Genomic DNA, 25,505 nt, shown 5'->3' with positions numbered 1-25,505 from the left:
CAGAAAAGCTAATCTTTGAACGAGGAAATTTGACGAGTACAGTATTTAATAATTAATGCTATTTGTTAAATTAATAAATTATAATTTTAATTTTTTAATAAAATGAACTGAATGAAGCGAGCAAACAATAAAATTTTCAAAAAAATTATATTTTATATTTGAAGTGAAAAACCTTTTTCAGTTTATAAGAATGGAAGAGGACGCGGACGCCAAAGCAAAGTTCGTTTAGGGCGCCACACCCTTTGAGCCTGTTCTGCATAAAGTGTAAAGTAAAGTGTGTTAGCTGTCTAACGGCACCAGGGGGTTCCCCCATCTCCGCATTGTGCACTCTGTTCGTGAAGCACAGTACTCTGTGCAGGCCAGAGATTTAAAAGTGTGTGGGAAATGATTTTATGTTGTGTAATGTTCTGTTATTTCTCTGACCATTTAGCCGTTGGGCCCCCTAGTGGGACCCACCGTTGCCCACACTTAGCCGCAAGGAGGCAGGTCAGGTACACTCAGTAGATAGATTATTTTGGTACTCTGGCGGGCCCTGCCCCTAGTTTCCGAAGATTTCAGTGGAAATTGCTTAAAAAAAAAAAAAAAATTAGGCTGAACGGTGGAAGTCAGAAAAGGCCGAAATGGAATTTAAGCGAAGGTGAGATTAGATTTTTGGCTTTGGCTAAATTATGCAACATTAAGTTTGGGGCTTGCTCGATCAGTTTAGTTAGAGTAGTTTTTTTTTTTTTTTTTTTTTGGTAGTTGTTGGCGCATCGGCGTCTGTGGCCATAATGCACCTCCCAAGGTTTTTGCAGTACTTTGATCCAAGCCCGAGGCGGGATTCGAACCCGCGACCTTTGGGAGGGCGTCTCCGTAGCCAGGTGGGAAGGAGCAGTAGTGCGTAGCACACGCTTCTTGATTAGACCGGGGTTCGAGCCCGTCACCACCAAATATGGAGGATGCGGAAAGGTCAGGGAATGACCACCGCATATTCCCGGAGCAATATGGCCTTAGTTGCTAAAGCTCCTAAAAACCAAATAACAAACAAAACAAACAAACAGCGACCTTTGGGTTGCCAGGCAGGCACTTTACCCACCCGGCTAGCCCGGTCGGCAGTTAGAGTAGTGTGGGGAAAGACTGAAGGATGGAAACAGGCAGAAATATGGGGACAATAGGGAAGACGTCCCAAGAAAAGCCAGTGTGGGCTGGCCCCACCACGAGAAGAAAGGGGAAGGCATCGAGGGGGAAGGGACGGAAACCGTCTTCCCCCACTAGGGGACAGGGAGTAAAGGCACCACACAAGGGAGCGTGGTGCAGGCCGTCTAACGGCCCGTTGGCAGCATATTGTCTAGACCGGTGGTTAATGTAAAGTCCTGCTGATTCCAGTGGTAAGTCGTTAATAGACTTGATCAGTGGTTGATATAAAGTCTGTGAAGTCTGTGTTTGTTGTCACCTGTGTTCTGTCGCGTCCTAGAAAGCTACTTCCGCAACTTTGTCGCTTTGCTTGTCAGGCTATTTGCCATTTGTGAGTTGTGTGGTGGCCCATCGCGATGAGTGTTCGTCTTCTTGTTTAGAGCTCTTGGCATAGGAGGTGAAGATTGGTATTCTTCTTTCGTGTCCAATATGTGGTGTTCTTGACCTCTGGGAGAATACATTATCTTTGTTATTAATATGCTGCGGAGGTCGTCATAGAGCTGGCAACCGTACATTAGATGCTGCCAGGTCTCTAATCCGTCGCAGACGCAAGAAGGATCTTCTTCGATTCCAAGCTTGGCATTGATAGTACCATGTCCAATGAACCGGTATGCTGCTTGTAGTCCGGGTGAGACCCAAGTCGGAGTTCTAGGGCAGTGATCTCCAAACATTTTTGGTCGCGCACCCTTATTTCACTTAAAAGGACTAGAGCGCACTCCAGGAAAAATAAATAAATATATAAGTTTAATATATATATTTTTATTTATAAATCATTTGCATGAAAGGCATTATATCTGAAATCAGATATAATTTTAAAAGATCACAAATAAAAAAATACAAAACAAAATTAAATTGAAGTTCGAGTACAAAACGATAAGAAATCATTGTAACAAGTGTAGTAAATATAATGCCACACTATTTGTTTTATTTATAAATAATTTACATGGTATGCATTTTATTATCTAAACATAATGTATTATATCTAGATTATATATCACTGTGGAAAACAGCTCTCACGATTTTATTGAGATTTTGGTCGCGTACGCTTATTTTACTTAAAAGGACTAGCGGGCACACCCGAAAAAAAAAAAAATAATAAATAAAAATAAATATATAAGTTTAATACATATATATTTTTTTATTTATCAACCATTTACATAAAAGGCATTATATCTAAAATCACATATAATTTTAAAAGATCACGAAAACAGCCCTCACAATTTTATTGAGGATTATCTCGCACACCCCAGGGATCATCTGGCGCACTTCTAGGGTATACTCGGCTGACGTCTGGGTACTAGTTTAACCTGTGCAGCAAATTTAGTGGAAAAAAAATATATATTTTTGGGAACTTCCGTACTTCTGTTAGTATTTTGAAGCCTGCTGGGCTGTAAATTCGGAAAAAAAAAAAAAAAACTTTGCTTTACAGCGAAGCAGATTATTCCTAAATCCACGTGTGACTGAAATACCGATAACCATCTACTGATACCCTCCAGAGCCTGGTACCGATTAAAGTTAAGACCTATTAACTTAATATGCATCATCTGCATACTAAAAGCAGCCGAGAATTACAAGTTGTTTTTGATGTTAAAAACATTTTTACTGGCGTTATTCCAAAAATTTTGTAACGAAAAACCGTCATGCGTTACAGGAGTGAGGTCATCTTCAGCTTCTGCCAGAAACGAATTATTGTAACTTGTACTGTTGCAACATACTTGTATGACGACAACAATAATTTATCTTCTAATGGACCAAATTTAATGAAATTTTGAAGGGAGCTTCATCTTAGCTCTATAATAGAGGAAAAGCTTTCAAACCTCTGAAAACTGCAGTAGTTTTTCCAGGATAGTCGAAAATATGAACACGTGATCAAGGAAATTTTCTCACCTAATAAACGGAATAATGTGGACGTATAGCATATCGTTAGAAAGCTAAGGAATTTAGAAACAGAACTATTAAGGTTTTGAGATACAAAAAACTTTCGAAAACATAATCTAGTTTCAAGTTACCTGGTGTTTTCAGATTGAATGTAATTTTTTCTTTACAATTAAACTCTGAGGCTGGAAAAGAGTTGTGCACATTTATGAAAACATTCTTCAACTTGGACATGTCATTAGATCTTTCGATAAATACTACACGTATTGGAACTATAGATGGTGTATTTAGTCGTGAACTAAAATCTCTTCAATGTAAAAATTATATAACCTATTTTAGTCATCACAGACCAATACTTTCAGTAACCGATATGTAATTATTATTAATAAAATAAAAACATTATAAACAATTTCATTATCCATGAATTTTATTAATATCTGAAAATTAAAACGTTTTTAACGCCTGCCGATGACTCTTAAATGTAAAACACGTTAAATATGCTAGCTGCAGGACACATTATGTACCTGCTACAGATTTTTTTTTATTTTTTAATGGTGATCCCAAACACGAATGGTATTAGAACTAAGAACTTGTATATTACTTCAGAACCGTGTGGGTTGAAGGATGAGGAAACAGAAGATACTTGTTGATTCGACTTTATAGTTTCTGTAGATAGTAATTTTCGAGAAATACATATGAAGGAAGGTTCTTTCAGAGAACAGAAGCAAAAGGGATAAATGAGGAAAAGGAAAAAAAATAATAATCATAACTAGTCAACGTCGATTCACAGCAGTGAATCGACGTTGGCTAGTTGAGGCACGTGTTAGGCCTGAATTGTAAGAGAGGTGGGGGGGGGGTACTGATACGCATAAGCCGATTTAGAAGGACAGTGCCATGGAAATATCTATAGGAAATGAATGCAGAAGAAACTAAACGCGTATATGATGGAGTGCAGCAGAATTGTAGGAGAAAGGCCAGAGTTTTGGACAGAGTTTAGGAGCTTAAGAAGTTTTGGAAGCGCTATCTCGGATGTGGAAACGATATCAATAGTAGGAAGGATCTGAAAGGATGTGCAGAGTGTCAACTGTTTAGAAACAGAGAGAGCGAAAAAGAAAACCCATATCTGAGACGTGCTTATGCCAAGAGAGGTTAGAAGTCAGGACTTATCCCCAATACAAATATGCGATGATCTTTTCTAAAAATTTGAATATTATGGAAGGGGCTCACATCTGGTGAATATGAGCTTGGCACACCTAGGGTCCTGAGCTGGATATCATCATTCTTCTCTTTCTTTGTGATTCCCTTCTACTTCTCCTCTCTCTCAATTTTTTTTTTTTTTTTTTTTTTGCTCAGTGCAGCATAAGCCTCAGGCTTCCTTGCACCATATGGATTATAATAACAACTTTGCTTATTGGAGGCTTGAAGTAGTGGAACCCATGTTTAGTCTCTGTGTAACCTCAAACTCACAGAACAAACTTTATCTTCCTCGTTTATTCATTCAACTGCCGTTTTCTGGAACAACAGTTTCCTGGGAGAAAAAACCCAGCTTCTGGAGAAATATCTTGCAAACTACGTCTGAGACCGACTAACTCAGCTACGGAGTGAAAAGAAACCCATTAAAGTTCCAAGCCTCATCGATGGGATTCGAACCTAGGCCTTTTCCACCCGGTGTGGGGAGGATAGTGACGATACCACCGTAAGTGTAAGTGTGTGTGTTGTTGTCATACTGTACCAGGAGGTTTCCCCCATCTCCGCGTTGTTTTCATTGTTGAACCACTGTGTTACCCGCGGATACAGGGCTCCAGAAGCTGATTATAGCTCGGAGTCGGCGCCTTTACCGAGATTTCTAGGATATACAAAGGCGCCGAAATAATCTTTCTGCTCGGGGCGCAGGAACACCTTAATCTGGCCCTGTTCCTGATGCCCCGATATCGGGTGTACAATCAAGAATAACAGCAAAATACTCGGCGAATTTTATTGCATTAGAAAAATTCTTTTTCTAGTGTTTCTGTGGACTCTCTTTTCCTCTTACTTTTATTCTTTTTTTACATTCTAAAAAGAAATTATAAGGCAACAGACGATTAGAAAAATATTTCTTGAATGTTTTGTTTCAACTTACTTGTAGAATAACGAAATTTATAAAATAACTGCACTTTGTGCTTTATCAGCGATCAAATGTGGAACTCCATCATACATTAAACTACAAAGCATCTTATATTTAACCTGTTTAACAAGTGGGTGTGAGAACAATAAGAAAATCTGTTTCGTGGTAGACACTCATCGACACCGCTAGTTGATAAGAAGCAGACAGGGAATCTCAGCCTTTAATTTCTTTACATCATTGTTAATTTAAACCATTACGAATGCATTGTCAGTACAAATGCAATAATTCGGTACAACTTTAATCCATTATTTCTTAGCGATGATTTCAAAGATTCATATATTTCTTCTGTAATGCATTCATTGAGTTCGATTATGTCAAGAAAAGTTACCACAAATCGATTCTTGAAATTCGAATAGTACCGCATTACAATTCCCAACATTTTTATAGCACTAATGTCATTACGTACTTTCATCGACAAAATTAGGTTTCCGTTTCATAAATCAGGTTTTAAATTATCCACGAAATGTGGTGCTATAGCAGTGCATATTATTGAAGTACATTTTGTTCTTCGCAGTTTGAAATCTTTACTTACCATACTGTCTGAAAAACGAAATTCACAAATGTCACTAAATTGATCAACAAACCAACGCACAGTTCACAGCTGTGATCAACTACCTAATGGTCAACTATGATCAATTACCCAATGCACAGCTATGAAAAATGCTATGCTGCTTTCTGCCTTTGCACCTTCTGTATCGCCAATTTTCTTCAATGGCAATACTGTCTGATGCTGAAAACTAACGGGCTTTTCGTCTTTCTTGCGGTTAATTTGTAATTACGATGCCTATAAATATCACTTAATTTGGCTGTCAGCGTGCATGTACAATATTTACAAAAAAAAAAAAAAAAAAATTAAATAATCATCATCTAATTTGCAAAGTCAGTTCTTATATTTGCACCAATTTGATTGCTGCAAATTCATATTATAAATTTTCTCCGATCTGTAAATGATCCACCAACAAATTTTCAATAAAAGAATGCTGATATCAGAGTAATAAAATTACAAATCGTTCTGTCAAATTGTAACAAAATGCAAAGAATTGTAAAAAAAAAAAAGTATGATATTAGGGTCCCCCTTAAATGTTTGCATCTACCCATATATTTATTTTATCTATAAATTGCATGCGTTCTCTGGTCGATTTGTCTGTTTGCTGGACGAAAACACTTTGGGGAAAAACTTTGCTGTCTACGCCTTTTTTCAATCAGCCACACATTTTTTCACAGCCATTAAATTTCTGCGCCGTCGACAGGATTGGAACTCAGGCCTTTTCAACCCGGTGTGCGGAAAGGATGGTGGCGATACCTCTGTGCTACCTGCGCAGACAAAGAATAGATACAAAAATAAATAAAATAACATAAAATAAATCTACAGCAATGATTAACATATTAACCCCAGGGGCTCACATCTGGTGAGTATGGGCTTGCCACACCCAGCGTCTTGAGCTGTATATTATCATTCCTCTCTTTCTTGGTGATTCCTTTCTACCTCTCTCTCTCTCTCTCTCTCTCTCTCTCTCTCTCTCTCTCTCTGGATAACTTGGGAATTTTTTTTGGCTGGTGTAGCATAAGCCTCAGGCTTCCTTGCCCCATATGGCTAATAATAATAATAATAATAACTACAATGATCTCCATCAAGATCACATCGATACGTTGCTTCCAATGCATGGCTCACAAGCGGGATGTTCTTCCCCGAGACTGAAGGTTGTTGTTGTTGTTGTTGTTTGTTAGATTTATTGGTGCATCAGCAACTTAGGCTATAATGCACTAATTACTGTCTGATATTTCCTTCGTTTTTCTTACAGGAGATAGCAGTTCAGATAAGGTGATATTTATTAATAAATTTTAGAAAAAGAAAAATGTCATCTATGTTCTCTCGATCTCCTAGAACACACTGCAGTGTTAAATGATTGTAATTATGAAAATTAGAGGAAAAAGCTGTTTTCCGTTCTTTTTGATATTGCGGGCATTCGATGATGATATGCTTTACTGTTAGTGGGCATAAACAATTACTGCATTGTGGAGGGTCACTGTTTGTTAGTAGATAGCTATGAGTGAGGAAAGTATGACCAATGCGTAATCTGGCTAAAATAGTTTCTTCCTTTCTGTTTCTTCTCATGCTGGATTGCCATTGCTTGGGTTCTCTCTTGATTTCAAAAAGTTTATTATTTTTCTGATCTTTCCACAAGCGTGTCCACACTTCTTTATATGTCTGTTTGATAAAAGACTTTTGATCAATATATGGAGTCCTGAAATTTGATGGTATCTCATTTGTAACAATTTTAGCGGCTAAATCTGCCTGCTCGTTTCCTACGATTCCAACGTGTCCAGGGATCCAGCAAAATATTACGAGCTGTCCACGTCCATGAAGTGCTAATAACTGTGCTAAAATTTTCTGTATCAGAGGATGACTAGGGAAGGATTTACACTGTAGAGCATTAACAGCACTCAACGAGTCCGTATAAATGATGGATTTAGCGTACGAGGCTTCGTTTATATTCTCTAGGGCTAGTAGAATACCATATAACTCTGAGGTATAATTACTGCATTCTGGTGGGAGCTGTCTGGAGATGGTGGCATTTGGTAGTACTACAGCTGTGCCAACTTTATTACCAGTTTTGGATCCATCTGTGTATAGCTGAATGAAGCTGCTAAACTCTGTAGAGTGAGCCATATGTATTTGTCTAATGTTGATTTCGGAGAAGCTATTCTTTCCCCATTGCTGAAAATGTCTATCAATATTTACTGGAGCCATGGGAAGCCATGGCTGCGTTTCCATGCTAGTATCCTGGAGGGTGTTAGAAAACTTCAGGCCCCAGCTTGTGATCAAAGCTTCAAGCCTAATGCCAGATGGTTTGTTGTAACGCCGTTTAGTTTGATAGATTTCTCTCCATTTTGGCGTGAAGAGGTATTGCCACATGGGATGATGTGGGAGACTGCTGATTTTGGCTGCATAATTTAGTAGTAGAGTTTCACGCCTAAGGTGTAACGGTGGTTCATAGGCTTCGGTATACAGGCTTAAGATTGGTGATGTGCGAAAAGCCCCCAGTGCAACTCTTAATGCACTGTGATGTACAGGGTCAAGCCATTTCAATACACTTGGCCTGGCTGAGTCATATGCAGGAGACCCATAGTCTAACCGGGATCTGATTAGTGAGCGGTATAGATGTAACAGCACGTAACGATCTGCACCCCATGACATAGAAGAAATTACTCTGAGAATATTTAGTTTTCTAAGACAACTTGTACGAATATGTTTTATATGTTCCAGAAAGTTTAATTTTTTATCAAATATTACACCAAGAAATCTAATACTAGGTTGGAAAGTAATACAATGAGAATCCAAATGAAGGTCTGGATCCGGATGTAAAGAACGTTTGTGACAGAAGTGTACAGCAGTCGTTTTTGGTTTTGAAAAATTCTTTTTCTAGTGTTTCTGTGGACTCTCTTTTCCTCTTACTTTTATTCTTTTTTTACATTCTAAAAAGAAATTATAAGGCAACAGACGATTAGAAAAATATTTCTTGAATGTTTTGTTTCAACTTACTTGTAGAATAACGAAATTTATAAAATAACTGCACTTTGTGCTTTATCAGCGATCAAATGTGGAACTCCATCATACATTAAACTACAAAGCATCTTATATTTAACCTGTTTAACAAGTGGGTGTGAGAGTGGGCCGATATCCATTATTTTTGGCCCAAGAGACTATTTTGTTAATGGTGCTTTGTAGTTGTCTTTCAATAAGTCTCATATTTTGAGAATGACATGACATGGCAAGATCGTCAGCGTACAAGTATGCGTCAACTGTGTTAGGTATGCACTTGGTAATAGAATCAATCCTAATGGCAAAGAGTGTGGTGCTCAACACTGATCCTTGGGGAACTCCCTCTTCTTGTACATATGCTCGAGATAATGAAGAGTGGAAACGGACTTGAAAGGATCTATTGCCTAGAAAGTTCTTAATAAATTTTGGGAGATGACCCCGAAGTCCAAATTTATGCAAGTCCTGAAGAATCCCATATCGCCAAGTTGTATCGAAGGCCTTTTCGATGTCAACACATACCATAACTAGGTGTTCATTTCTCAAGAACGCATTCCGGATATTTGTTTCGGCCTTGATAATGAGATCAAGCGTACATCTTTTTCTCCGGAAACCATACTGACTTGGGCTTAAAATGTTTTGAGTCTCTAATAACCATGTCAGTCTGGCGTTAATTATTTTTTCCAATGTTTTTCCCAGACAACTGGTTAGAGAGATAGGACGGTAATTTTTGGGATCTGTGTGGTCTTTTCCCGGTTTCGGGAAAGCTAGCACATAAGAATGGCACCAGCTAGCAGGATAATACTCCTCTAAGAAAATTCTGTTATACAGTTGTAAGAGTACAGTTAATGATTCCTCACTTAGATGACAGATCATGGTGTAATAAATTCCGTCGGGACCTGGAGCACTGTTTTTCACCCGTGCAAGTGCATTACGCAATTCATTCATGGTCAGAGGCAGATTATAAGAATGAAGGATGGCAGTATTAAAATTTAGTTTGTATTTTTCTGTCTGGGATTTTAGCAATTGAAATGCAGGTTCATATGTGGCAACAGCTGAAAGCGTTTCAAACGTAGTACCTAAGGCATTGGCAATTTCTGTAGGTTCAGAGATTTCTTTCCCTTTTACAAGTAGAATAGGAGAAGTTGTCTGCGAGTATTTACCATTAATTCTTTTGATTTTTTTCCATATTGTGGAAGTATCCGTGGATCTGTTTATGGTGGAGGCATAATGCGCCCATGCTTCTTTTTTACTCTCCCGTCTTATATGACGAGCTTTAGCTCTGACTCTCTTAAACTGTAGGAGGTTAGCTGTGGTTGGATGTTTTCGAAAAATATTCCAATATTTGTTCCTTTCTTTTTTAGCGCTGTTGCATGCTTCGTTCCACCACATTTTTGGATGAAGCCGGATTTTGGATGATGATTTTGGTATAGCAGTCTCGGATGCTTTCATTATTGTATCTGTAATGTAGCTTACTGCAGAGTCAATTGTGTGGGTTGCTATGAAGATAGCATCTAAGTGAGCTATTTCTTGGTATTTAATCCAGTTCGCCTTAGCAAATTTCCAGGTTGTCCTAATGTTACTCTGAGGAGTAGAACTTATACAGAAAGTACAGATGATAGGAAAGTGATCGCTACCGCGAGGGTTATTAGTAACGGTCCAGTCTATGAGAGGAAATATCACTGGAGAGCATATAGAAAGATCAATAGCGGAGGTTGAGCCAGATGGTAAATGCACATATGTGTGAGCACCAGTGTTTAAAATTGTCAGGTTATGTTTGTCTAAAATTTTTTCAATTATCTGTCCTCTGGAGTCAAGATGTTGAGAACCCCATAGCGGGTGATGGCCATTCCAGTCACCCATAATACAAAAGGGGGCAGGTATTTGCATTACTAAATTATCTAAATCAGCAAAGGTGCATGTATGATTTGGTGATAGATACAATGAAACTAATGTTATTGTGATTCCGAAAGTGACACGGACAGCAATAGCCTCTAAAGATGTTTGCAGGGGGATAGGTCTAGAGGGCACCGAAGAGTTCACTATGAGTGCTACTCCTCCATGAGCTAAATTAGATGAGTTTCTATCTTTTCTATACATATTGTAATTCTTAATTTTCATAGATATTGCATTTGTGAGATTTGTTTCTTGAATGCATACGGCAACAGGCTTGTATTCAGATAGGAGATCGTAAAAATCGTCAAAATTAGCACGGAGCCCACGACAATTCCATTGAATAATTGTATCCATTGTTTGGTTTTAGCTAGTGTCTGCTAACTTCCGTGAGGTAGTTTGCTTACGCCTGTCAATTTTTCCTTTATCCTTCTTTGAGAAGACTGGTCTGCTTGTGTCAATGTCACCTTCTGGATGAATTTCAAGAAATGTGTCATCTTCATCCACTTTTTCATCAGTGTCCATGGTATCAGATCTGAATGTGTGCGTATCAGTTCTTTCAGAGCTCTTAGTTTGTACTTTCGGTTGCTGATTAGGATTCTTATCTGGAGGTATTGTTACCGGAGTATTTACTTCTTGGGTTGCATATTTGGATGGAGATTGTTCTTTTAATGAAGTAAGTATTGATTTCGCCCAACCAGATATAGAGATATTTGGAGGGACGGAGCAGTCAGTCTGAGTTGATATTGTGCGTAGCTGTTGAGTAACTGAGGCGTATGTAGATGATTTAGTAGGGATTGCAAAGTGTTTCTTTGCCTCTTGATATGACACTTTGTTCTCTATTTTATATCTCTGAATGTTCTTCTCTCTTTTCCATTGGATACAATCCTTAGAGAAGGCAGAATGATTTCCCTGGCAGTTAGGACAGTTTTGGGTTTCATTATTACAGTCCGTATGTGTGTGTTCTTTTGAACCACAAGAAGCACAAGTGACTATACCTCTGCACACAGTTTGCGAATGACCGAATTTTTGGCACTTAAAGCACCGAACTGGGTTGGGAATGTACGGTCGAACATGGCATCTGAGATATCCAGCTTTTATAGTTGCGGGGAGATTTGGTGACTTAAATGTCAATATGACTGTTCGTGTAGGGACAGGCTCTCCATCTTTTTTGATGACAATTCTTTTTGCCTGGACTACATTTTGGTTACTTAATTCGGAGACAAGTTCATCCTCTGATACATTTAGAAGATCCCATTCAGATATTACCCCTTTAGAGGAGTTCAAGGTGGCATGTGGGGTAACCTTTGTGGGAATTCCACCAAAGGCAGATATTTTCAAGAGTCTTTCAGCATGTCTGTATTCACTCATCTCCACTAATAGGTCTCCAGATCTTAGTCGCCGAACCATTTTTGGAGGCCCAGCCACATTTTCGAGACATTTCTGAATCAAAAATGGGGAGAGTTTACTCAATGGTTGGTCTGTGGAGGAATGTAATATTAAGAAGAGAGGAGCAGAAAAATCTGTCCCTTCTTTTTTTTGTCTCTTAGCATGGGATTTATTCAAATTATCATGGTCGTCATGTCTACTTGAATCTGGATCAAGAGATCCATAGTAGGACTGTTTTGTGTTGTCCATAGTTGCTCCTTTTAGTCCCGGGAGAGTGGATTTCTCCTCCCAGGCTTCCAGCCCCGCCACGTGGAGGCAGGAGCGGTGCCACCAGTGACCAAGCGATAAGGTTGTTAGTGTTAGTGCGTTAATAGATTAGTTTTATATACAAGAAGAAAGGTGGCTTTCCTTTCTGTTGAGTAAGCTGACTTCTTTACTTTAGAAGAGCAAAATTATATAACTTTGGAAATTAGAAACTAACGTTCAACTACAATCAATCGCTCTTTTAAGAAAATCGCTTTCAAATCACTATAGAATCGCTTTAGTCACTCGCTTGGCACTCGGGGCCGAGACTGAAGGATCCATGCTGGCCAGTTTACGATGCCACCTGGCCTCAGAAACGATCCAACACATCACCGCGGGGTACCCGCGGTGATGTGTTGGAACGGCGGCCCAGTGATTACGACACTGGACTACCAGCTTGATGGACTCGGGTTCGAGTACCACCTTGGTGGAAGCGAACGTGGCCATCACACTGGGAGACCGGTATAATAATAGTAATGCATTAGAATAATAATAATAAATAAATTAGGAGTAATAAAATAAATAAACATCGTGAAAGTTGTTCCAAGAGACCTACCTACCCCAAGATCGGAATGGCGGCTTAGGCAGATTGTGGCGCCATCTGGCGTCACACCCGACAACTACCACAGGATATAAGCCAAAGACAGGTCCCCTTCCATAGATGAATGATGTCACAGAGAAATATTAATCATACTGCATCGAGTGTGGCCCAGGATGAAGTCAGTCGCGTTCAGGCCTTAGGCAGAGGGATCGGTTCTAAAAATCAGAGACGGTGTGCATAGGAAGACAGTGGCGCTGTCCCCTGCATGGCTACCACAAGAGAAGGGCAAGACCATCCAGCCCCACCAACTGGAAGTGCTCCCTGTGCAAGTGACCAACCAGTATGGAAGAAAACGCCAACGCATGAAGTGGAGCATTGAAATGAATACGTACATCATGCATGCATTCTACAAAATAACAAAGCTAGAGACCGATATGACAACTTACAGGGCGAGACTACATACCAATTGGCTGGCTGGAACTATTCCCAGATATTGAGGTCATCGAACAGCAAATAGCGGACCAGAGAAGGACCATCGTCAGGAAGAACCTGATAGCTCCTGCAATATTGGAAAAAATCAAGCAGGACGTGAGCGATCAACTACAAAGTTTAAAGAATACAGAACCACAGAAGGAAGAACATACCACCACCGAACCAGAGGAGGGAAAGCAAGAAGAAATACAACCCCCAGCAGTTGAAGTGGAAAGAGACGAGTTCATGATATCCAGAATAGAAGATGAGTAGAAGAAGGCCCTAACAGAATTCGTAGGAATGGACACCACAAAGACTCATATGATACCGAAGCAGAGGCCAAATAGAACCTTGTGGAGAGTTACAGACCACCTGAATCGGCACATAATACCACATTACCTCGACAGCAATGGGGCAACACTGGAGGTCATCCACACGGCTGTGTATTTTGCTGCAGTAGCAGCCACGAGGATTAACGGGAGAAAAGCGAGAGATCAGCAGAAGAAAAACCGAAAACATAAGGAACCATCAGCTAAGGAAAGAAGACTTCAGCAGAAGATAGAAGAATTAAGAGTCAAGATAGGCCAATTGACCCAGTACCAGTAAGAAATTAATGGAAAAGTGAAGAGCATCCTCAAGAGAGACAGCGTCCACAGCAAGCATGAGACAAAAAATCAGAGAATTGGAGAGTACTTGGAAACATTGAAGCAGAATCTCCTTGCACTCAGCAAGAGAATATGCCAATACAAAGAGAGCTCCTAGAGGAAAATAAACAACCGAATATTCGATGAGGACCAAAGAGGCTTCTACAGGAATCTCGGAGAAGACGGAAAAGAAGGGAACGGACCACCAGAGAAGAAGACGATTGAGGAGTTCTGGGGAAAAATATGGAGCAGGGAAGTAAGACATAACAGCGGAGTGCCCTGGATAGAACTAGAACGCAAGAAAATCAAGGATATACAAGAAATGAGAGGGTGGGAGATTCGGGAAGAAGAAGTAAAACAGACGATCAAGAACTCTCACAACTGGCGAACTCCATGAATAGATAACACCCACAACTACTGGTACAAGAAGCTCACTTGCACACATACAAGCAACTGGCAGAGCAGTTCACCCAAATGATAAGGCACCCAGAGACAATCCCGAACTTTCTCCCTCAAGGAATTACATATCTGAAGCCTAAAGACAAAGATACAAGAAACCCGATAAAATATAGGGCAATCACCTGCCTCCCAACATTGTACAAGATCCAGACCAGCTGCAAAAACAGAAAGATATCAGACCACTTAGAGAGCCAGAACATAATGGCCGAACAGCAGAAAGGATGCAAGCGGCTGAGCAAAGGACGCAAGGAGCAATTGACCATAGATGCTGTGGTTATAGAGCAAGCTTACAAGAAGTGCCGCAACATGTACACAGCCTACATCGATTACCGTTAGACCTTCCACTCCGTGCCTCATAGCTGGCTAATAGAGGCGCTGAACATCTACAAAGTCAATTCGATAGTGACAAACTTTCTAGGAGAAACTATGCCGAAATGGAGTGCCACCATTAAGGTCGAAAACATCACAACCAGGTAAATCCCCATCAGGAGAGGAATCTTTCAGGGAGATGCCCTGAGCCCATTGTGATTCTGTCTAGCACTTAACCTGCTATCTACCATGCTCAACAGTAGCAAGTATGGATATATAACCTCAAAGAAGGAAGGAAGAAGCTGTACACCCTCACCCACCTGGTGTACATGGATGACATCAAGCTCTACACGGGAACCGAGTAGCACCTTCAGCAACTACTCCAGATCACTGAAGAATTCAGCAATGATATTAGGATGGAATTTGGTTTAGACAAATGCAAGACCCACAGATTGCGTTAGGGAAAATTAGTCAACCCAAACTACCAGCTGCAGAGTGATAAAGAGATCGAACCCATGGCAGAGGGAGAGGCCTTGAGATAATTACTCTCTATTACCTCGACAATGGCCAAAATTTCTCCACCTTTATAAATTACAGACTTGCCTGTCACATATTATGAATTAAAAAAATAATAATAAAAATAAATAAATAAATAAATAATAATAAAACTAGTTTTGTCTGCGTCCTTTGCACTCATTAATAAAATGCTAATCATATTTTCTAAACATATATAAAAATGTCATTGTTTCGGGTTTCACAAGCCCTTTAACTTAAAAAAAAACTTTTTCCGTCTCTTTTTTCTTTATTTTTAATTTTAATTTTTATTTTAATTTTAATTTAATTTTAATTTTTCTGCCAAGTGCGGGGCCCAATCGGACCGACCAGCCTAAGGCCTGCCCTGGAAGTTTGTTCCAGCAATCAACTACCAGCCGCTGCAATTTGCAGAACTTAAGCCTTTCTTGGTAAGAGGATCCCTTTATTCTCCTCACCAATCTTGTTACTTTTCTGTATTCACTCAAGCAACTCGACATCAATTCTAAAATCAGGCCTCCAAGATCAGTACGCAGTACTCAAGGCGTGGCCTGACCATTGACTTGTAAAAGTGATAGTCATCTCATATTACCTAGTAGAAAAATTCCTGTATATCATTGACAATACTCATGCCAGATCTGATCTGGCAGGCCTGTCTGCATTGCTCAGAAAATTTCATATCTGACTGAACAATTGCTCCCAAGCCTTTTTCCTTTTCTACCACCATAAGGGTAGTACCTCACAGTTGGTACGTTTCTCTGGGGTTACTTCTACCCATATGCAGAACTTTGCATTTCTCAATGTTAAACTTCAGTTGCCACTTCTCAGCCCATCTGTCCATGTTTTCTAGATCCTGTTGCAGTAGTACACTGCCATTACTGTCATTAAAAACCCTGCCAACTTTGTATCATCTGCAAACTTCGACATTAAGATTGATATACCTTTATCAATATCATTGATAAATATACAAAACAACAGTCGGCCCAACACCAAACCCTGGGGGAATCCACTAATAACATTAGTCCACGAACAAAAGCGTCCATTGATTACCAATATCTGCGTTCTCCCACTCAACCACTCTTTTATCCACTGTAGCAATTTTCCCTTAATATTACACTGCTCCAATTTGTATAGTAGTCTTCCATGCGCAACAGAATCAAAAGCTTTCCTGAAATCCAAGTATATGATATTAACATTATTATTTGCATTCAGTTTCTTTGTAACCACATCATAGTATCCATTCCGATTTGTCACACAAGACTTCTGCTTAACAAACCGATGCTGTGTCTGAATTATTACTGAAGTCTGGTCTAGATGGTCCTGAAATACATGTTTAACCAGTGACTCCATTATTTTCCCAGGAACAGAAGTTAAACTAACTGGCCTGTAATTAATTGTGTCACCCTTAGATCCTCACCCCCCTCACTTTGTCAATAGGGGATAGATTTGCACATCTCCAGTCCTTGGGGACTTCCCCTGAGTCCAAGGATGCTTGGCCAAGATTATGGTCATAATTATGGCCAAGGGTTTGCTTACTTCCTTTGCCGCCTCCTTTAATATAACTGGATAGATCCGATCCACCCCATGTGCCTTTCATACGTTTAACTTTAACAATTTCTCATCCACTTTGCTCTCAGTTATTAGAAAATCATTAGGCACCATGTTACAGTTTGATAATCTTCTGGCATTCTCCTCCCTTAATAACTGCTCATATGTGAATGTGATGCAAAATACTCATTCAGATTGTCAGCTGTCTGATTAAGATCATTAACAGTCGAACTGGTGATATCAAGTGGACCAATCTGATTCATCCCCTTCCTTTTAGAATTTATATAAGTGAAGAAGTCTTTGCTGTTTTTCTTAGCATCCTTTGCCAAAGATTTCTTGTAATCTGCCTTCGCTTGTATAACTTCCTTTTTGACTTGATTACAGACAAGCTTATATCTATCATAGATATATGATAATTTACATGCATCCCATGCATTTTTCTTCTCTGCTTCGAGTCTCATTAGTTCATCTGACATCCATTTAGGCCTAAACCTTGAACTGTATTTCTTAATCGGTATGAAAACCCTAGTAGCTTCCACTTAATTCCTTCAATGCTTCCCATTTGGAATTTGCTGTTGGTCCCACTCTATTGTATGCAATTTAAAAATGACTGATACCACTGTTGTCGCCTTTACGAAAGGAAAAACCCTTACCTTTACTCCTGATAGTACAATGGTGTGCAAAATTTAAGGACCAGTCAGGTTTTCACCTGTAGTTTCTCATAGGAGTGGCCTGGATATGGGTTTTCACCTGTAGTTTCTCATAGGAGTGGCCTGGATATGGGAAAAGCATACCAAAGGAACCTCGTGAGGTACAGAAATGATGAAGGAAACAACACCGACACAACAACGGGAACAAAACGGTACAGAAGGACTTTATTCAAAAATGGCAACATAGCACTTCCTGCCATGATACAGATGCATCACTGCCAAAGATGGAACAAAGGAAAGAGGTGGGCCTCAGTAGGAGACATGGCCTCCTCCTAATGTCGATGCAGGCTTTGCAACGCCTACCCGTACTTAGAACAATGTTGTTGAAAAGTTCTTGCGTTAACGTCGTCCATTCCTCTGTCAGCGTCATCTTCAGCTGGTGAACATTTTCTGGTGGGTGTGGATGTGCCGCTAGGCGTCTCCCCAGGGCGTCCCATATGGGTTCGATCGATGGGATTTAGATCGGCGGGAAACGGGCAGGCCAATCCAGATGAACAATGTCCTCATTTTCTAAAAGCATATCAACAGCTGCAGTTCGATGGGGTGTGGCCTTATCATCCATAAACACGAACTCGGGGCCAATGGCACCTTGAAACAGACGCACATGGGGAAGGATTACCTCAGTACAGTAGCGTGCACCGGGTACAGTACCGCCTTCCAGTATCTGGAGTTGTGTATGTCCATCCGAGGTAACGCCTCCCCAGAAGGGATCCATATGGCATGCGAGAACACCTCGACCGCCATATCGATCCCTTTCAGTGATGTTTGCGGGTTGATACCGTGTGCCAACCTCTCGCCAGATTAGCCGACGTCCAGAATCGCTGCTGAGACTGAATCTACTCTCATCAGTGAACAGTACATTAAGTAAAGATTTTGTGGTTGTAGCCTTTAGAAATAAATAAATAAATAAATTTTCTGTTTATACTCCGAGACGACCACACGGTCAGAGGAGTTTACAAGGTAGAGATAATACAAGAAACAGCACTGTATTCAGCAGTCACGGGCTTGAACCCGGGTCGCTGAAGTCATATGTACTTATGCATCCGCGCGCCTGACCACTCGGCTACGGCAAAATAGTGTGGGTCCTTAAGTTTTGCACACCAGTGCAGTTACATATTTAACTAAATCCCATATCAATACACTGTGATCACTACCACCCAATGATTCCTTCATCTGCAAATTCTTAATGCACTAATAATCACTAATGTAAACCAGATTATGAGTATTACTATCTCTGGTTACCTCCCTAACGCGTTTCTGTAGAAAACAATCATCCAATAAATCCACAAAAGTCTTGCTAATGTGAGAGTGACCAAACCACAAGTTCTAGTCAATATCTGGGAAATTAAAATCCCCAGTTATTAGACAATATGATTTACTGGCCCGCTGTATTTCTTTGTACAGTTTTTTTGTTGTACTCAGTCATTAGGCCTATAACGCACTCCTATCCTCAATCCCTGTGCTTATGTCAAACCAAACTGACTCAAAATTGCACTGACCATTTATATCAACTGGATGCACTTCCTTAGATTTTATGTTTCTTAACTAATTTGAGGATCTGATGCATAACCCCTGTTCCCTTCCTTTCCTGTCTATCCTTTCTATACACATTGCACTTCCCAAATTCCAATTCTGCACTCCTTATATCTGTTTGACACCATGTCTCTGATATCCTATACTTGGATTACTGCGTACAGGTCTGGAGGCCTCATTTTAGGAAGGATGTAGTTTTGCTTGAGCGTGTACAGAGAAGGGCAACAAGATTGGTGAGGGGAATGAAGGGATCCTCTTACCAAGAGAGGCTTAAGTTCTGCAAATTGCAGCGGCTGGAGACTAGGCACGTGCGAGGTGATCTGATTGAGGTGTATAAGGCCTTGATGGGTTGAGTACGCTGAATTCTGATGGGATTCTTCCACTTGTTCAGATTACGAACCTAAAGGGGGGGAAATAAATTCAAATTGAGGAAAGACAGCTGTAGAATAGATATGCGGAAATTTGCCTTTAGCCAGTGGGTGATTAATTGCTGGAACAAACTTCCATCTGTCGTTGTGGAAGTTGATAGGTTAAATAAATTTAAGGAGGAACTGAACAAATATTTAGAGGGAATGGTTGTGTGAATTTTATTTTATTTTATTTTTTTTTTCTTTTTTGGCTGATACTACATTAGCTCATACGCTTGCTTTCTTGAATCACATGTCACGATTACTATTACTATCCCAACAATATCCGCCTTTGATGTCTTGATTAGCACTTCAAATTCATCAAATTTATTTACTATACTCCTAGCATTGATTTACATGCAAGTATGCATGCACCTGTTCCTACTCTTAGTTACCCTAACACAGCCCGTGTATTTACTTGTTCAGTGATGACTCCTACCAGTCCGTGAAAACCCTAGCACCCCCACCCTCCAGTCTAATAGAAGCAGTGCAAGAATCACAACCCCTCTGCCTGTGGCTACTGTTAATCTTTGTCTGTGAATCCCCTCCTCCCCAAGCTAGCAGTTTTCCGATCCACTGCCTCGATAGCATCAGCTAATGTTCTTGCACCCCCTTCTATTTAAGTGTATCCCATTCCCGTAGAAGCAGTCTCTTGTATTTACATGTCTGTGCTTGTTGCTTACAAGAAGAGACTGTCGTACAAGCACGTGTCTGTCAGAACTGTAGATACTTTCAAATTTAACTCTAACGCACGACTTTCTTTTTCAACATTGACCTGTACTTGTTAAATAAATCTGCAGATCTCCTACTGTTAATGTCATTAGTGTCAATGTACACAACAATATCACCCTTCGTGCCCTTAAAAGATGATATATGTTCTACGACGCCATCAACGTTTGCTCCTGGTAGACATATCCTGGTCCTATTCCACCTATTCTTTTACACAATGCTATATATTACCCATCTTCCTGACAATGGAGTCACCGGCTATAACTATCTCCTGAGGGACCAGCGCATTCTGCTTTGGAGATTGCCGCTGTGTAGTCGGATGGTCTGATGCCCTCGCATCAGACTACACAGCGGGTAGATGCCCTCACTTTCGAAGGCATCTACTCGACTCTTCAAACTCTCATAGGCGTCCATCAGCACGCCGAGTCGGCGCCTAATTTCTAGCACACACACAAAGATATCCTTCTTGGCTCCCTCGGTTCTCCCCCGAGCCACAGCACTCTTGCTACTTTGTGTTCGTTGCTTTGCTGCTCTTGTTTGGGGCATGATATATGATTGAATTCGATGAAAATTAATAAGATTAATCAATTTAAGTAATCAATTATTAATACTACACTAATAGATTTTTAAATGCAGTGATACATACTACGCTATCTGGTTTTACATTAGATACCTATTTACCACAACGAAAAATTTGAATCCCCCACCCCTCGCTCTATTACTATAACAATGGCGGCAAGCTTCGAACGAAACAACGGTTTTACATATGTATTAAGTAGTAACCTACAAAATCTCTATCTAAATTAAAAATAAAAATAGCAAACGTAACTAGGTCTATCAAGCTACTTATAAAGTACGATATAACAGGACCATTAAGTAAATAAAATGGCAAAAAAAAACCTTATTTTTTGGAGCTCGAATTTCACTGCATCCACTTGTAATTACACTCAGCGCCCTGGTATAGGGTGTCCGTGGTATCTCTTCTTCTTTCCTGTTTATCTTAGCATACACTGCCAGGCGTCTTTTAATGTAATATTTACCAAGGGAGCGGGTCAGTAACGGCTTCATTTTATATTTATCCTGTCGTGCTCCTTCCGTTGGTGTTCTTGAAAATCATAATGATAGGCTTGTGTTTTTCCATTAGTTTCTGGTGTCTGTATAATTCTGCTGACAGAATTTATCAAGTTCAATGGCCAGACTGTTGATGAAATTTACTGTGTGTCCTGAGAACATGCATCTCAGGCCTTTCAGGTTGTTGAAACTGTTTCTGAGCGGGAGCATAGGATCTACTTTGCTTCTTCCAGCAATTAGGGGAGTTTTAATGAGATCTGTGATATCAGGGGCATCAAGGCATCCTGTGATTAGTCTCGCCAGTGCAAGAAAGTTATCTGCAACAATTTGTTGGGATGACTTCAATATTGATATAGATTTGTGCTCTAAAATAGTGTATTGGTTGCCAGCCAGCCGGTTGAGCCATTTCAAGAGCCAGTATTCCAGGCTGAGGAACTTATTGGAATGTGTTGTAGGGGCAGAGGACCATATAGTTGCTGCATAAAGAGTTATGGGATAGAGTCATCGGAGGACGTATTTCTTGACCAATTCAGCATCGTGATCCATTCAGTACATGAGTCAAATCAGAGCTCGGAATGGACCACAGCGCACCAGCAGATTGTGATGAACCGATCGCCGTTCCAGTTCATCGCACGCATTGGTAACATACTCGAATATTAACATGGAACGCTCGTTCCATTTCAAACCCTACGTCGATTATATACTTGCAACGCACAGCTACATTCAAGTAATACAAAACACCATGGGAACAATCTAAAATATGAGAGCAATGCCGGAATTGGGGTGGAAAATGATTCAAGCTGATAAGCTCCTACTGTATTTCAAAATTAAGCTCAAAGCATTTTGATTGTTAAACTTCCAGAAGTGTTTTCTATACTGTTAAGATGGTCACTGTTGGTTCCAACTTCGAGAATATTCTCGAAGTTGGAACCAATAATACAAATGTCCTTATTTATACTCCAGCACGACCACCAGGTCAGTGGAGTATACAATAAATCAATCAATACAAATGTTAATCGTATTTAGCAGTCACGGACTTGAACCCCGGTCCATTCAAAGAGCATGTGCTACTACAGTGGTCAGGAGCGTGAGTGCAGTAGCACTTACTGCACTCACGGCTACGTCAAGCCTCTGGTAATGACCATCACTCATAATCTACCTGGATTAAGCTCGTTATTCGATGCCCTTAGGCGCTAGAAAACTGAATTCTCTTGTCCATGCATTTCATTTACAGTTTTTGAAACTAGAATAGGGAGGTCACGGCACAAGAAGGTTAAGAAATAGTTTAGAAGAACAGTTGGCATTGTTGTAGAAGAATAAGAGGAGTTTATTAAAATATGTTTAAATGGAAAATGCGTCTATTTCTTCTCCCTCCTGATTACCAGCAGGAAGAGACTTCATGGACAATAATGTAAGGACTCGTACGTCTTATTTTCCAAAGCAAAAAATTTGTTCAAATTGAACTCTCCACCTTCCACAGAAAGAGGGAAAAAAAAAAAAAAAAGGAAAAGGGCAATGATCGAAAGAGAAATGGGATTTCTTGCTCAGGATCTTTTCGAATCAATAACGTTCATAGTATAATCAGCTTTCATTAAGACAGGAATCGTAAATAGCTCAATGTATTCAGCTTGGAGAAACTTCTCTCAGTGGGAGTTGCGGATCCAAGTCAACCCACTCGATGGTGTTGGTTGTTAGTTGAGTTCCGTAGCCCAGGGAACACTTTTGTCCTATTAAGTCGGTTCATAAGGTTTTGTGGTGTTAAGTTAAATCGCAGTTGTTGTTTTTTTTTTTTTTTTTTTTTTTAAGGAGCATTAGCAACTAAGGCCATATTGCTCCGGGGATATGCAGTAGTCATTCCCTGACCTTTCCGCATCCTCCGTATTTGGTGGTGACGGGCTCGAACCCCGGTCTAATCAAGAAGCATGTGCTACGTACTGCTGCTCCTTCCCACCTGGCTACGGAGGCGCCAAATCGCAGTTGTGATCGAAGTGTGGATCGACTTAAAGGAACAACTTCGCATTGCTTAAAGTCTGTCCTAAACTTATCTTCTAAATAATCCTGACTTCAGATCCCTCAAGTGCCTAGTTTATAGAGATTTAGGAAGCTATCTCCAAGGTTAACTAAAGTAATTTCCTTGAGCTTTTGTGAAGTTATGAATATCCGAGGAAATGCAGTCTTAATATTTGCATTATACGCACACACACACACACAGAGAATTGTTTGAAACACGCAGCTTGTAACAAAAAGGCGATTGTTCTTATTTTTAGCTGGGTAAAAGTTATATCTGGATTCGATAGGTCTGAAATTCAACCGCGAGAAACCGCCAATAAAAAAAATTTCAAAAACAATGAATATCATTGAAAATCAAGTCGAAACATTAGCATTGCGTGTGGATCTAGGGTTGAGCCGGAAGTCATCTTTCAGAGACCATTTCTTAAGTATTAAAAAGAAGGCCTATAGGGGTAAATGGTCAATCAAACAAATTAAACGGAATCCAAAAGTTATTAAGATGTGCCTTTATGCCTGCGAGATCTGGTCTGTGCGATGCCAGGGGTTTCCCACAAACCTGCTGAGTATCACTATGAAGAAGCATGAACTGTGAGATCTCATTTGCGCTAGCTTGCTATAAAAAGCATGATTTATAGTGCTCAATGTTGGATCTTTAATTGGTTTGAAGAAGGCAGAAAATAAGCCTCGTCACTTTGACATTCATATTACATTCAAAACTGAAGATGGAGTCTCGGCCTAAATTAGCTAATTAGATACCCAAAGAGAAATTCAAGGAATGGATTTCAAAACAATACATTCCAAGAGAAATGAAACACAAGAACCTAGAACGAACAAAGACTTGTTCCCAGCAAACAAGCTGAGAACAAGTTTATATGAACATATTTTCAATAAGGTGAAAAAGATGCAAATAACAAGCAATATAAAAAAGAAGGAAAAGAAAATGAGATGTAAAAAAGAACTTCAATAAGAACAACAAAACAGGACTGAAGATATAACAAACTGATGCTTAAAATAAGGAAGCAGGAAATTGTCTTAATAATAAACATTCTTCTGACCTGCGAGCTGTAAATGGGTAAGTTTAAAATTCTAAACTGAATAAAATAATAAAACAATCTAATTTCGAAATGTCTAATTTCAGATTAACTTGTGATGAATGCAATTTCTTTTTCTTGTATTCATTTAGGATTGAGCTTTAATTGTTTTTGCTTGTATTTTTGTGTTTTTCGTCTTGGGCAACATGTACGTGATATTCGCTCATATTTACTTCCTACCAATGAACGTGATATGCCGTTACATTTTCCTCTGAGTCTTGAAGAAAAGGTAAATAAAATAATTAAAAATGATCTCACAAAGGACAAGGATAACGATTACTTCCGTTTACCATACAGACAGGTATCCTTATCTTGATCAGAATGAAGTGGATCATCTAATAATAATACGAACAAACAAAGCCAAGAAACCATTAAATTGCTAAAAGACATACCTTCTATAATTCCATCCGGTACTCCTTATGCAAGGAACCTGGAAAAATATTGTAACGCCCTAAAGGTTAGCGAAGCTCAGATATTCACCTGTTAAATCCGGACCGTTCCATTTCTGAATTATGGTGCGCCCTGTAGGAGGGGCGCAAGAAGAGATAAAAATGTAGAAATTATGCCTCAGCATGAATGACAGTCATTATTGTTGGAGTGAAATGACGAAAGAAGATAAACAAGCACGAAGGACAGAGCCAAGCAGCACGTCCAGTATAAGAGCAGAAGGAAGTGGAATACAACACGCCAAATAAGGTAGCGGGCCGGATACATATTTAGCAATCTGAAACTGACCTTCTTCACCCTTATGACGAAAGAGACCAAAGTGCAGCAATTTAGGCGGGGTTCGTATCTGTGATTACTCCATTCGCCTCGCTGAACATTTATCAACTCTTTTAAGCCCAGCAGAACTGGTGGTTATTGCCATGCACGAGTTGGTTCACAATTTATATTATTAAATCATCCATACAGAGATCAATATGAAAGGCGCGTGCTCTATCAAACGTTAAGTTTATCAGAGTTCAGCTTGTGAGCATAAAGTACAAGAAGAGCTATCGCAAACTCCAGGAGATGATTGATAATTTCATGGCTTAAGTGCAAAACAATGATCTTCTGTCTATTATAATTAAATATCTTTAATACATGTGTTTGCAAAATTTCAAGAAAAAAAAA

At 39.8% G+C, this 25,505-nt stretch overlaps 1 protein-coding gene across 1 annotated transcript in view; it reads right to left on the bottom strand.

The window, feature by feature from the left end:
- LOC150081798 (axotactin-like) overlaps positions 1–24,994 on the bottom strand; it is a 638,696-nt gene extending 613,702 nt beyond the window's left edge. Inside the window, exon 1 of the mRNA XM_090378896.1 lies at positions 24,785–24,994. The gene's annotated coding sequence lies outside the window, so the exon portion shown is untranslated. The remainder of the gene's footprint in view (positions 1–24,784) is intronic.
- Between the last annotated feature and the right edge of the window lie 511 nt (positions 24,995–25,505).

The sequence above is a fragment of the Mastigoproctus giganteus genome, chromosome 8 (assembly GCF_048544385.1).
Source record: "Mastigoproctus giganteus isolate SK-2022 chromosome 8, ASM4854438v1, whole genome shotgun sequence".
Classification (NCBI taxonomy): Eukaryota; Metazoa; Arthropoda; class Arachnida; order Uropygi; family Thelyphonidae; genus Mastigoproctus; species Mastigoproctus giganteus.
The sequence above is the reverse complement of the archived record's forward strand: the minus strand, read 5'-3'. Positions and strand labels throughout refer to the sequence as shown.